Genomic DNA, 13706 nt, shown 5'->3' with positions numbered 1-13706 from the left:
AGAGGAACCAGAGATCAAATTGCCAACATCCGCTGGATCATCAAAAAAGGAAGAGAGTTCCAGAACAACATCTATTTCTGCTTTATTGACTATGCCAAAGCCTTTCACTGTGTGGATCACAGTAAACTCTGGAAAATTCTGAAAGAGATGGGAATACTAGATCACCTGACCTGCCTCTTTAGAAACCTGAATGCAGGTCGTGAAGCAACAGTTAGAACTGGACATGGAACAACAGACTGGTTCCAAATAGAAAAGAGTCCATCAAGGCTGTATATTGTCACCCTGCTTATTCAACTTAAATGCAGAGTACATCATGAGAAACGCTGGGCTGGAAGAAGCACAAGCTGGAATGAAGATTGCCAGGAGAAATATCAATAACCTCAGATATGCGGATGACCTCACTCTAATGGCAGAAAGTGAAGAGGAACAAAAAGCCTCTTGATGAAAGTGAAAGAGGAGAGTGACAAAGTTGGCTTAAAGCTCAACATTCAGAAAACGAAGATCATGGCATGTGGTCCCATCACTTCATGGGAAATAGATGGGGAAACAGTGGAAACAGTGTCAGACTTTATTTTTTGGGTCTCCAAAATCACTTTAGATGGTGAATGCAGCCATGAAATTAAAAGACGGTTACTCCCTGGAAGGAAAGTTATGACCAACCTAGATATCATATTAAAAAGCAGAGACATTACTTTGCCAAAAAAGGTCTGTCTAGTCATACTATGGTTTTTCCAGTGGTCATGTATGGATGTGAGAGTTGGACTGTGAAAAAGGCTGAGCACTGAAGAATTGATGCTTTTGAACTGTGGTGTTGGAGAAGACTCTTGAGAGTCCCTTGAACTTCAAGGAGATCCAACAGTCCATCTTAAAGGAGATCAGTCCTGGGTGTTCTTTGGAAGAACTGATGCTGAGGCTGAAACTCCAATACTCTGGCCACCACATGTGAAGAGTTGACTCATTGGAAAAGACCCTAATGCTGGGAGGCAGGAGGAGAAGGGGATGACAGAGGATGAGATGGCTGGATGGTATCACTGACTCGATGGACATGAGTTTGTGTGAACTCCGGAAGTTGGTGATGGACAGGGAGGCCTGACATGCTGATTCATGGGGTCACAAAGAGTAGAACACGACTGAGTGACTGAACTGAAATGATGCATAAAAATTAACCTATTCCACCTTCATGCCTTTGAAGTGATTTCAGGCATTGAGGACAAGAAACCAGAGATACTCTTGTTGCTCTTACTTAGATACCAAGGGTTTTGGGAATTGAGACCTAGGATTTTTGGATGAAGATCAAATATATATATTTGGTTATTTGAATAATCAAATATATATTTTTCACAATCCACAATATTGCACTGGTTATTAACACAAGCAAAGCAGTGGAACTGCAAAGCCAAATGAAATGTCATATTGGCTTCCACTCACTAGCAACTTAGGTCAAGTGCTTCACCTTTTTGAACTCGGTTCAGTTTAGTTCTGTTGCTCAGTTGTTGCTGACTCTTTGTGACTCCATGGACTGCAGCATGCCATGCTTCCCTATCCATCACCAATTCTCAGAGTTTACTCAAACTCATGTCCATTGAATCAGTGATGCCATTCAACCATCTCATCCTCTGTCACCACCTTCTCCTCCCACCTTCAATCTTTCCCAGCATCAGGGTCTTTTCAAATGAGTCAGTCCTTTGCATCAGGTGGCCAAACTATTGGAGTTTCAGCTTCAGCATCAGTTCTTCATTGCATATTCAGGACTGATTTCCTTGAGGATGAGCTGGTTGGATCTCCTTACAGTCCAAGGGACTCTCAAGAGTCTTCTCCAACACCACAGTTCAAAAGCATCAATTCTTCAGCGCTCAGCTTTCTTTATAGTCCAACTCTCACATCCATATGAGACTACTGGAAAAACCATAGCTTTGATTTTGTACCTTTGTTGACAAAGTAATACCTCTGCTTTTTAATAGTCTGTCTAGTTTGGTCATAATTTTTCTTCCGAGGAGCAAGCATCTTTTAATTTCATGGCTGCAGTCACCACCTGCAGTGATTTTGGAGCCCAAAAAAATAAAGTCTGTCACTGTTTCCACTGTTTCCCCCATCTATTTGCCATGAAGTGATGGGACCAGATGCCATGATGTTTGTTTTCTGAATGTTGAGTTTTAAGTGAACTTTTTCACTCTCCTTTCACTTTCATCAAGAAGCTCTTTAGTTCTTCTTTGCTTTCTGCCATAAGGGTGGTATCATCTGCATATCTGAGGTTATTGATATTTCTCCTGGAAATCTTGATTCCAGCTTATGGTTCATCCAGCCCAGATTTCAAACTCAGCTGTCTCATTATTAAAACAATCCTGTTTTGCTATTATCTATTCATCCTGTTCATGAGGTTTCCGTGGCAAGAATAGTGGAGTGGTTTGCCATTCCCTCCTCCAGTGATCCATATTTTGTCAAAATTCTTCACTGTGGCCCATCTGTCTTGAGTAGCCCTGCATCAGATGGCTCATAGCTTCATTGAGTGACACAAGCCCTTTTGCCTGCACAAAACTGTGATCCATGAAGTGGGAAAGACCCTCATGCTGAGAAAGTTGGAAGGCAAAAGGGGAAGGGAGCAGCAGAGGATGAGATGGTTAGATAGCTTCGCTAACTCAATGGACATGCATTTGAGCAAACTCTGAGAGATAGTGAGGTACAGGGGAGCCTGGTGTGCTGCAGTCCATGGGGTTGCAAAGAATCAGACACAACTGAGCAGTTAGACAACAACAGCAAATGATGCTATTGAATGCTGATCTGTACCTGTAATTGACAAGTGCTTTATATTTAATTATATAATCATAGGCTATTATAAACAGCCTATGAGATAGCCATTATTGATACTGTGAGGTGAGGAAACTGGTGCTTAGAAAAATCAAAGTAACTTATCCAGGGTTATAGAATTGTAAATGGCTGAGCAGCCTGAATCCAAACTCTGTGCTCATAACTTTCCCATTCTTTACTATCTATATTTATTTATTCCACAAGGAAATATGTTCCTTAACATGTTTTCATGAATCAATATGACTAAGGGACATTGAAGGAAATTATCTTCAAATATTTAAGGGAATGTGGATTAAAAAATTTAAGCTAAGAATTCTCAAATCCTTTCTTATGGTAATATATAGTGTTTTCCATTAGAAAGAAAATATTACGCATGGTATTCTCCAAACTCATTTTGATTATAGAATCTTTATTTTTTCCTGAAAATCACCTGAGGCTTGTGTTCCTTAAATATACTTTGTAAGTCACTACACTGGAAAATTCCTACATTTTAGTCTAAGTTTCCATTTTACACTCTGATCTTTAAAGTGTTAGTGGACCAAAGAAGCTGACTCTGTTTCACTTCTCAGATAACAGTTGCCTTTCATTAAGCAAGAAAAATCTAAATAAGGGTATCAGTTGAAAGAACAAGGCCCCCAAATTCTAGAAAGGATAGGATTCCCAGTGTTCTTAAAATCATAGTAAATCAATTCATGAAGTATTTATGGATAATATGCTTTCTGGAAACTGTTAAATTAGTCATAGATACAGAATATGAAAGGAAAAAAAATATGATCTCTGTCCTCAAAGAGCGCTTATATATCTGAAATACGAATCCACATAGTTATAAAGACACGTGATATAACTTAATCAGAAATATGAGTAGATACTATACCTAAAAATAATTACCTTTTATTTCACTTCGTCTGTTTTTTAGAAGTTGCTAGTGTTGTATCTAGGCTTCCCAGGTGGCTCAGCAGTAAAGAATCTGACTGCCAATGGAAGAGATGCAGGTTCGACCCCTGGGTCAAAAAGATCCTCTGGAGAAGGAACTGCAAACCTACTCCAGTTTTCTTGACTGAAAAATTACATGGGCAGAGGAACCTGGCAGGCCACAGTCCATGGGGTTGCAAAGAGTTTGACATGACTTAGTGACTGAGCATGCAAAGCATTGTATCTAGTTTTTATTTCATTTTTTTTAGTGATACACTTTTTTTCTTTTTTTTCCCTAATTTTATTATTATTATTATTATTTACTTTACAATACTGTATTGGTTTTGCCATATATCAACATGAATCTGCCACGGGTGTACATAAGTTCCCACTCCTGAACCCCCCTCCCAGAATCATTGTCTATATTCATAGTATACTTAGAGTTGCTATTTTTCTCCTGTTTGGCTATTTTTCTTTCAAATACGGATGATGGCATGCTGATTTTGCAAAAACTTCTGTACTTGCATTGTTTTGTCAGTTTATTCACAAAGGTGTTAATCATGGAATTCACACAGGTTGAGTTTACCTAAGCAATAAAATGGATTGTGAGTAATAAGTGTATCTTGTCTCAGCTTTTTTATTTTTACCCTCATAAAGTTAGGTTTTGTTCATTATGTAATTGATTGCAATCTTTTGGGAAAGTTTCATTTTCTACCAAAAAAGTCCCGATTAATTACAGCATTAGGCTTTTTAGGTATTTTTTTCTCAGTGAAATAGTCACGATTATTCTTCAATGAGTATTCACAATATTCTCTGATTTTTTTTTCAATTCCAGTCCTCCTCTGTAATCCCTAAATTACTTTCCCCAATTCACTTTCTCATACTATATATTTAAGTTAAACTTAGTTATTTGTTCTTTGTCACACAAAGACAATAACATCTAATCACTCTTAAAAAATAAATTTCTACCTTAAATTGTAGTCATATAATGGTCATCTATTCAAATAAGCTGTAAGTTCACTGGTGGTAGAATCCATATTTGTTTACCTCTGCAACTCCTATAGCTCCTGCTAAGACTATAATAAATACATTGGAAGCTGTATTACTATATTTGAATGTATATTGCATAATATGAAAAGTCAGTAAATTTTGCATAACTTTCTTAGATGTGACTACTTAATGGTACCATACAATCTCAAAGGATTAGAAAATATTTAATTTTTATTTGTTAGAATTGGTAAATGACTCTAACAAAACTAGAAATCTTTCAAAATTATCTCAACAATTCATTCCTATATTGACTATCTGATGAAAGAAGTCATATTATGAAAAAATATTCATAATGGTGCAGGGAGGTATTCCTAACACAATTTTAATGGGTCCCATCTGCTACCCTAGGTTATTAGTGATTCTTTGATATCTTATTTTATTTTGGTACTTTTTAGTTTGTCTCTTAGCAATTTCACACCTACCGGAAGTTATACGTTCTTGAGCTATCCAAAGCTAGACTTTAATTAAACAGAAGGACAATAAAGAGATTTCATTCTTGCAATTTGTTCATGTTTTATGAAAAGAAATAGTTTTTCTCTAATATGTTAAATTCATTTCTTAAAGAATATTCCATGGGTAGAGAAAAAAATAAAATGTAAACCTGTGTCTTGAATGCTTGCCAGGTAACTTTCAGCCTGCAATATATGCCTTCCAGAGCTAATTAAGGAACTACATTATTGTCTGTACAAACAGGATAAAAGCTTTGTGCAAGCATACATACAATGTGTGGAAATTGTGTCTGGACCAGCTGTCAATTTCTAGACTCCCTTTTTTCCCTTGAAGACTGTTCACAAAATGAAGATAAACACATTCCCTGCCTGCAATAGGTGTACTTGTAAGTGTTTAATGCATCAGGACATTCGGGAGATTATTTTAATGGATTTTTACCAAATCATATCTTAACAGTCAATTGAAATGCATTTAAGTTACCACTTTCACCTATGCCAAAACCCAGTGGGAGACAGGAGAGTTCTCCGATGAAGTGATGGAGGAAGTTGATGATAAAAGCCCCGTTCAAAATAGAAAACTCAGTAAAAGTAAGATGAGTTAATCAAATTGCCATGGTTGAGAAAATATCCTTTCCCATACAAGTACTTTAGTCTGTCATGTAGATAGAAGGAAGCTGCTCCTGTAAAACTCATATTTAATTCTCTTCATAACTGGTGAACTTTTGAACCACTGTACTATAATTGTGCATAAGAATAATAAATAGAATGCAGTTTTTCTTTTTAAGAAGTAACACAAAACTACTGATTTTTAAGCAAAGTAATTATTAACTTCAGGAATCATATTTTTTAACTTTCCTATTTATCCACTTTGGAGAAGGAAATGGCAACCCACTCCAGTACTCTTGCCTAGAGAATTCTGTGGACAGAGGAGCCTGGTGGGCTGCTGTCCTTGGGGTCGCACAGGGTCGCACATGACTGAAGCGACTTAGCATGTATGCATGCATTTATCCACCTAAAGTAAAAGCCACTTTTTCAGGATATTTCCATTCATTATATCATCATATCCTTCATATTAAAGTTCAAGTATATATCCATTTGTCTCAGTATTGTGAAAAGTGACCAATTATTAGGAGGAAGGTGCTGACATTTCAAAGAATGAAAGCATTTATTATAGAATGCTAATTCCTTGGCAGGCTGACTGTAGGAAAAAAAGTTGAGAATAAAGTGAAATGCTATGAAAAACTGTAAGAAATAAAAACCATTAAGTTATCTCTTTAGGATTGTAAGTCTTTTAAAAACATTTCAGAAGATCGTGCAAATATTAACTGATTCTTTACCCTTTGCACAAAGTAACAATCATCAGCAATATTATTAATTAGATTAAGAAATTACAGAGATGCTGAAATAGTTGTACATGGGAGAATATCCAGGCTGCTGGCCCAGTTATAAAGCAGGGTATGAAATAATCCTGCTGTTTATTGCCAGCTTTCGAATTGTGTATTTATGTATGAATGCATGTATTAATTTTTCTTGACCAATATAGGTAGGTGAAAGTGTAATCAGAATGTGTAACACCAAAATGTTTCTCAGCTAAAATGACTTAGTAGTCCTCTATTATGTTGATAAATATCTATACATAGAACTTGTTCATATTTAGTTAAGAAGGAAGATATGAAGATAATAATGGAATTGTGTATGCTTGTTGAGTCCTTGATATGCACAAGGCTCTATGCTAAGTGCATTATGTATGTTGCTTTACTTGATTCCTTTAATAGTCTAAGATGTTTTCATTTTACAGAACATAAAGTAGAGACTTAGGTCTATAATTTCTCTGAGCATCAGTGAGTAACACATCTGAGATTCAGACCTGGGATTGCTAGCTTCAGAGCCTCTGTATCATAATATTAGCCTGTCCTTTGCTAAAATAGGTCCTGATTTATTTGTTTCTTTTTATAAATTATTCTTTGTTGTTGTTTAGTTGAAAAGTCATGTCTAACTCTTTTGTGACCCCATGGACTGTAGTCTGCCAGGGTCCTCTGTCCATGGGATTTCCCAGGCAATAATACTAGAACGAGTTGCCATTTCCTTCTCCAGGGGATCTCCCCAACCCATGGATCAAACCCGTGTCTTCTGAATTGGCAGGTGAATTCTTTACCACTGAACCACCAGGGAACCTCAGAAATTATGCTACTTCTTAGTAAAAATTTCATTACTTCTCCATTATCTTTATGGTACTAATCTACAATATTTCCTTTATCATATAATCAAAAGAAATAGACATTGGGCTTTTTTGTGTGTTTTCCTTATTGGGTGTATTTTTAGTTCATCTCTCCCATGCTTATTCACTTTTAGAGTAGAATTTATAGCTGTTAAGTTTAAATAGCACTGTACATATATTTTCCCATATGATTCCAAATGTGACTAAAAATGGATTTGCAGGAACTAAATTTGTTTTCTGAGTCTAGGCCCTTCTTTCATGTCAGCATCCCTTCAGAACTTCCAATGGCTGATCACCAGCAGTTATTCACCGTTCATACAATTCATCTTATCCTGCCAACAGGACCCAGATTTTGTTCAGGTTATGTTGCTCTGGATATTTCCTTGAATGTTCCTGATCACATTCTGACAGCTACCATGTGGGCTTCGACAGTTTTCCCTTTTCCTGTTTTAGCCTTCATTTATGGTTTCCACTCTTGAGGCCTATACTGCCGGTGGAGCCACATGGGCTGGATCTGTCCTCATGGTTTTTATGCAGAGTTCTTCCTCCTGCAGCTCTTGTGTTTCACCCACAAGGACAAGTGAGGGCTGTTTACTGCCATGTTTTTATTGTGTAGCCTGCAGTGTGACAAAACTGGGCTGTCAGCTATGTTGAAAGAGTATTTTTCTGCTAAACAGAGATCCACTCTATTCTGTGAATTGTCTTGTTTCCCCAAGTGTTGGAATAAATTTCAAAGAAGAAGCCATACAACCGATTCATCCTTAGCACATGTTTCCTCTAAGAGTTTGAATATGACAACATGGGAAACTGGAATAAATGTGAGTTAAAAGAAAAAAAGCTATTTGATATCAGAATATGATTTCTTATTAAAGGAAAATAGAGACATTGGTATTGGGAGCATTTGAGAGGTTAGCTGTATTCCAGGGCTTCATTCCAAAAAGTTGTTTGTCTTTGTACAAAAAAGCACTGTGTAGGCAGACTTCCAATTTCTGCTTCCCATACTCAGATATGTTTGAATTTTAGTGATGAATACCCAATAAAGATAAATCTGACATCCCTGTAACATTTACTGTGATAATTCATTTTGTATCAATTTGAGTCCACCATAGGATGCCCAGAAACTGGTTAAATAGGTTTTTGGGGTGTGTCTGTGAGGGTGATTTTAGAAGATATGAGTGTTTGAATTGATAGACTGAATAAAACAGATTGCCTTCCCCAGTGTAGATGGGCATCATCTAATCCACTGAGGGACCAAACAGAGCAAAAATTGGAGGAAGAGAGGATTAGTTTTCTGTGTCTGACTGTTGGAGCTGGGACATGGATCTTACCTGTCCTCAGAGCTCCTGATTCTCAGGTCTTCACTGTCCTGAAGAATGGAATCTATACCATCTGCTGTCAGCTATCAGGTCTCCAAACTATATTGCCAAATTTCCAGGGTCTCCAGTTTGTACACAGTACACTGATTTCTAGGCTTCTGTAATCTGGTGTTCATTTCTGTGTGTGTGTGTGTGTGTGTGTGTGTGCCTATTATATGTGTGTACAAAACATATACATGCAGACATGCATTTAATATATAGGCAAAATATTTGGCAAAAATATTACACATGTATAAACAATAGTAAAATCTTTAATTTTCTAACTTCCCCTGATCTAGAAGTCCCTACTGTATGCAATCTATTTTTTGTATAGCAAATGACATTAAGAAAAAGATTTTGGTACCAGTTTGCCCTTACCATTTTGTCTTCTGTGGATGGTTATAACTCTTACTTTCAAATTCTTAACAACAGAAGACTTTATTGTTAACTTCCTCACTGCAAACAGGGAGGCCTATAAAAAAAGGAGAAATAAAGTATTGTTATGTCTTACGGAATATTTAGGGAAAGAGAAATAGTTTGGTGTCAATGAATTGGGGGTGATAGCTTGATTTCATTCTTTAGTCAACATGCAAGGTGCATGCACTGTATTCCTTGTTAGTATTCATTTTCATAGTTACTTTTGCCTAGAGTCCTTAATCTTCTATAAATATCCTACATTTGAAGCTGTGTTTTTCTGTTGGTTGTTTCTTTGATTCACCATGCCTATAATTTCTATTTTGAAATCACATGACATAATGAAACAAGATATATGAAAATACATGATATGTGAAAGTATTGTACAGAAAGAGTGCTGGGTATGATATTAACAGTGAAGTATTTGTCACTTGCTAGGTCCATGTTAAGTGTTGTTCATGTAACAACAGTCACTTAATGGCAAGCTTGAAAATTAGATGAAGGTATTTTAAGAGAAATGATAAGAACAAATCAGCAATGAGAGGTCCTAGTCTCTCCATCTCCTCATTCCCTTCAAAGAATACTGTCTACTTCTCCTAAGTAGAAGTCCTTATTTTAAAAGGGTTTCTGCTTAACCTACTTCATTCTTGGAAGTCAACAGGTTAGAGTCATGAAAGTGAGGAGAAATGGGAAAGCTCTGAGGCCAGTTAGATTTCCTTTGGAAAACAGAAAAAGATACTGGACAGGAAGAAGCATTAGGTATTCATCTTGAGAGTTCATGTAAAAGGTATTTTGGTATGGGGAGTAAAATTTTATAAAGTTGTATGGGTTGTGAATGTAATGCCAAAGTGCCATTTTGCCAATTGCTACAGAAAAGATTAATTTTCTACATAGAGACAGAAAAGCATAAACACCCTCAAATACTCATGATTCAGCTAAAGCAAATATCAGTGTACCTGCTACCTTCCCTTTCCTTAGTTGTGAGTGACAAAAATCTCAGGTATTTTTATCTGTGTGTATTTTATTGTGTATATCTAAAGAGTTTTTAAAAATAATATTCAAAGTTCTCATTCTCTCTTTCCATATATATATTATAATATATATTTTTTCTATATCAGCATACAGATTTCAAAATGAAATTTATTATATATAATTTCCCATATATGTCAATTAATACTTACTGACTTCACAATGCACAAAAATACTTTTCCAGTAGTTCTTCCATTTACCCATTCTGTCCTTTCTTTCGCTTATAATTTATATTTTAGTTTTATGCATGTTAAATCAATGTTATTTTTATTGTTCTTTTAATCAGTCAATATTCCTTTTCATTTACTCACTTATATACCCTAACACTCTTTATACCTTCTTGTTTCCTCTGAAATAATTGTTCAGTTCAGTTCAGTTGCTCAGTCATGCCTGACTCTTTGAAAACCCATGAACCACAGCACACCAGGCCTCCCTGTCCATCACCAACTCCTGGACTCTACCCAAACACATGTCCATCGAGTCGGTGAGGTCATCCAAACATCTCATCCTCCATTGTCCCCTTCTCCTCCCGCCCTCAATCTTTCCCAGCATCAGGGTCTTTTCAATGAGTCAGCTCTTCGCATCAGGTGGCCAAAGCATTGGAGTTTCAGCTTCAACATCAGTCCTTCCAATGAACACCCAAGACTGATCTTTAGGATGGATTGATTGGATCTCCTTGCAGTCCAAGGGACTCTCGAGAGCTTCTCCAATGCCAGAGTTCAAAAGCATCAACTCTTCTGAGCTCAGCTTTCCTTACAGTCCAACTCTCACATCCATACATGACTACTGGAAAAACCATAGCCTTGACTAGACGGACCTTTGTTGGCAAAGTAATGTCTCTGCTTTTTAATATGCTAGGTTGGTGATAACTTTCCTTCCAAGGAGTAAGAGTCCTTTAATTTCATGGCTGCATTCACCATCTAAAGTGATTTTGAAGCGCCAAAATAAAGTCAGCCATTGTTTCCACTGTTTCCCCATCTATTTGCCATGAAGTGATAGGACCAGATGCCATGATCTTAGTTTTCTGAATGTTGAGCTTTAAGCCAACTTTTTCACTCTCCTCTTTCACTTTCATCAAGAGGCTCTTTAGTTCTTTCTTCTTCACTTTCTTCCATAAGAGCTGATATCATCTGCATATCTGAGGTCATTGATATTTCTCCCGGCAATCTTGATTCCAGCTTGTGTTTCTTCCAGTCCAGCGTTTCTCATGATGTACTCTGCATATAAGTTAAATAAGCAGGGTGACAAAAAGCTGAGATCTTCCTATCATGTCAGTATCTGTTATGAAGTAAAGGAGATTTAGGTGAATTTTTTTTTTTAATCACAGGTGCTTTATCCATTGCCTAGGACCTCAACAGCATCATGGAAATCTGGGAAATGTTCATGTACAAGGTTATTGCCTTAGCTGACTTAAAATTGCCCCATACAATGGTGCATATCAACCCTTAGTGAGGCATTTGAAAAAATAAACAGGTTGAAAAATGGGTCAAAGGAGGGAAATACAGCATATGCCTTTAGAGCTATCAACTCAGGAATGCTTTCAATTATGAATCTTGCAGAGAAGTTATTTTTCTTTTTCAAAATCCAGTGATGACAACATTCCTTACTCCAGATCTGGCATTTTTTCTTCATCAGTTTTGTTAATCATCATCTGCTCCATCTACTTCTGGTAAATCCTCATCAGCACTCATGTTGTTCATCATCTCAGAGTAACAATCAAAATTAGACATATCTTCATCTGAGTCATCTTTCCAGTCTTTCTATTTATTAAACTCCACACTAAGCGAATTAAGCTTTGCCCTTTCTTTTGTTAACCTTGGCCATGAGTGGCCAGATTCTCCTTTTCATAAACAGCATATGTCTCTTCTTTTATGCTTGGAATCATTAGGGTCAATACAGTGAAAAAGATCAATTTCATTGAAATGTTTAAAATGATCACTTCCTCCAAGAAAACTGAATATGTTTTGATTTTTCAAAATTTACATTAGCATCTTTACTGTCTTCAACACATAATTAAGTGAAGACATAGTGCCTTCAATCCTGAGAACAGCACTTTGCAGAGGCAGGCTGCATTGTGAAGGGGGCATGGGGATGGGGAAACACTCTCAGGCTGCAGCTCCTGGGCAGGTGACTTCTTTAAGGTGGTGACTCTAGCATCTTATCCAACCCTTAACTCTTGATTTCTTTCCCCAGAGAGACTACTTGTTTAATACTTTACTTGCCACGATTTAGAAATGCTGTCAGGGAGACAGCCAACATGAAATTAGAGCTCATTTTGTATATTTATCTTTTCACAAAGATTGTGTAATATGTGTGAAAGTTATTTTATCCATTTTTCTAGCTTTTTATTTAGTTTTACTAGGATTGCAACTCTGATACCTCTTACTTTCACTGTCAGAATAGAAAGACTCCAACTTCTTAGTTTTAACATAGATTATATTTCAAATCCATTAAGTTATTCTTTTTGTTGCTCCTATTCTTTCATTTGACTGCTGCAGCTGCTGCTAAGTCACTTCAGTTGTGTCTGACTCTGTGTGACCCACCAGATGGCAGCCCACCAGGCTGGCCTGTCCCTGGGATTCTCCAGGCAAGAACACTGGAGTGGGTTGCCATTTCCTTCTCCAATGCATGAAAGTGAAAAGTGAAAGTGAAATCGCTCAGTCGTATCTGACTCTTAGCGACCCCATGGACTGCAGCCTACCAGGCTCCTCCGTCCATAGGATTTTCCAGACAAGAGGCTAGGGGACTTTAATATACTTTAAAATTATTTTTCTAGGTGGATTAATATTGCTTTGGTTGTGACAATCTTGTGAGGTTTGTTTTTAAGAAGTCAGGCTTCTATACAGGTATCATGCTACTGCTGCTGCTGCTAAGTCACTTCAGTCGTGTCTGACTCTGTGTGACCCCATAGGCAGCAGCCCACCAGGCTCCCCCATCCCTGGGATTCTCCAGGCAAGAGCACTGGAGTGGGTTGCCATTTCCTTCTCCAATGCATGAAAGTGAAAAGTGAATGGGAAGTGGCTCAGTCGTGTCCGTCTCTTCGTGACCCCATGGACTGCAGCCTACCAGGCTCCTCTGTCCATGGGATTTTCCAGGCAAGAGTACTGGAGTGGGGTGCCATCACCTTCTCCACTATACAGGTATAATCTCATAGTAAGATGGGGAAACTAAGATTCATAGCAGATCGTTGTCTACCACAACAGAGTACATAATGGTAAGAATCAATGATCTGTACTCATTTTGTTATAGCATTCTGTTATTGTTTTAGGTCTAACCTGCAGTTAGATATTTCGAAGTATATTTTGAGTAGACTTTCTGCAAGTTAATTTGGAAATGAGTAAGGAAAGTGAAGTCATGATTTAACATTTAAAATGAGTTGTTTTAACTAGATTGGCCATTTTATAATTCTGTAGTCATGTTAAGGTGATCAAACTGATAGTTATTTTCATTATATTTTGTATGAGTTAATGCATT

At 37.1% G+C, this 13706-nt stretch overlaps 1 pseudogene; it reads right to left on the bottom strand.

Annotated features, from left to right (window-relative positions):
- On the bottom strand, positions 11836-12305 carry LOC102170269 (annotated as a pseudogene).

This window comes from Capra hircus, chromosome 1 (assembly GCF_001704415.2).
Source record: "Capra hircus breed San Clemente chromosome 1, ASM170441v1, whole genome shotgun sequence".
Taxonomy (NCBI): domain Eukaryota; kingdom Metazoa; phylum Chordata; class Mammalia; order Artiodactyla; family Bovidae; genus Capra; species Capra hircus.
Note: the sequence above shows the minus strand (reverse complement) of the source record. Positions and strands in the feature narration are given on the sequence as shown.